We start from the raw sequence: 1,453 nt of genomic DNA, 5'->3' as shown, positions 1-1,453 counted from the left end.
ACGTTTCGTCTCTCATCCGAGAGACGAAACGTTTCTACATTTTTTTGCTTTGTTTTGTTTTTTGTTTTTTTGAATGTCCAGAGGACCAGACTGAACTTTTTTGCAGTTTAGCAGAGAATTTAAAGAGCGCTCAGACTGTTGAGACTTTTAAATCTTTGCTGAAGACTCATCTGGATTTCTTGGCATTTGATCCACGCAGAGTTTGAGAATAAATTTTGAGCTGATTTTATTGTTGTTGTGTTTTTACTGTTAACTTTCTTATGTTTCTGAGTGGCACTCGCTGCTTTTTGTACTCTTTTTATCCGTCTTAACTGTAAGCACTTTGGTCAGCGGTTGTTGTTTTTAAGTGCTATAGAAATAAATTGACATTGAGTCTGATTCTGTTTCTCTGAATCTTTTATTTCTCTTAGTCTGAGTCTGAATTTTTGTGTCCCCGAGTCTCTTCTGTGTCTCGGAGTCTGAGTCTCTGACCGTCAGTCCATCTGTCTCTGTGTCTCCTCTGCTGTGTAATGAACTGTTCCTTGTGTTGTGTCCTCCAGCTGTGCACGCAGATCGAGCAGCTGGAACAGGAGAACCAACACTTGAAGGATGGGGGCGGAGCCTCTGTAACCAGTCCTCCTGCTAACTCCACCTCTGGCCCAGCAGATGGAGAGTTGCTCCGCCTCCAAGCTGAAAACTCCACCCTGCAGAAGAAAATAAAAGGTGAGGTGTCGGTTTGAGGTCGAGCCGGTCCAGACTCCTGCAGGTTTAAAGCTTCAGTTGCAGAACCCCCTCCTGGTTCTGATCCGTTGTTCCCTTGCAGCTCTTCAGAAGTGCTTCGACAAGGAGCAGACCGTCGCCCACGGCAACCAGAGTGCCGCGACAGAGAAGTCAGCTGACACCAACAGTGATGTCACAGTAGGCGGGGAGGAGGCGGGCTCAGATGGACCCAATGAGAGGTCAGGACAGGTGAGCAGAACCTGTTGGAGTCCAGCAGAGGATCAAAGACCTGGATTTAGATTTTGTTACATTTGTTTTTGTTTGATCTTTTAAAATCTAAAACATTTCGAACTTCTGAGAACAGAAAGTTCAGCCAAAGGGTCCGACTGTGGATCAGGTGGTTCTGACAGAACTGACCCGATAAGGAGGCGTTCTGCTTCCTGTTCTGAGACGTTTGTCGTTAACGAGCGTCGCTCTGATTGATCGACTCGTTTCCTGTTTCAGCTTCAACGAGCAGAGCGCCGCGCACACGGTGAGTCGGACCTTCACGCTTCAGCTCCAGAACACTTAGGGTTCTGGTTCTGGTTCTCTTGCTGTGAAAATTATGATTTAGTTTTTGACAAAATATAATTTTAAAAAGAAAAAGATTTTAAGGAAATGAAAAATAAAGAATTTAAACCATCAGAAACAAAGTTTGACCCTCAAGACCAGAATCCTGTTCCTGTTCCACCTGTTCCTCTGGTCCTCACCTCCT

The 1,453-nt window shown here is 45.1% G+C and overlaps 1 long non-coding RNA gene across 1 annotated transcript; it reads left to right on the top strand.

Annotated features, from left to right (window-relative positions):
• Positions 1-535: 535 nt before the first annotated feature.
• On the top strand, positions 536-1,337 carry LOC119429973. The gene is made up of 3 exons (XR_005187877.1): positions 536-702; positions 803-948; positions 1,204-1,337. It is a non-coding gene; the product is annotated as an uncharacterized LOC119429973 (long non-coding RNA).
• Positions 1,338-1,453: the final 116 nt, after the last annotated feature.

Source organism: Nematolebias whitei, unplaced genomic scaffold (assembly GCF_014905685.2).
Source record: "Nematolebias whitei isolate Nwh7 unplaced genomic scaffold, NemWhi1 Nwh_scaf_13436, whole genome shotgun sequence".
NCBI lineage: Eukaryota > Metazoa > Chordata > Actinopteri > Cyprinodontiformes > Rivulidae > Nematolebias > Nematolebias whitei.
This window is presented reverse-complemented; position numbering and strand designations above follow the sequence as displayed.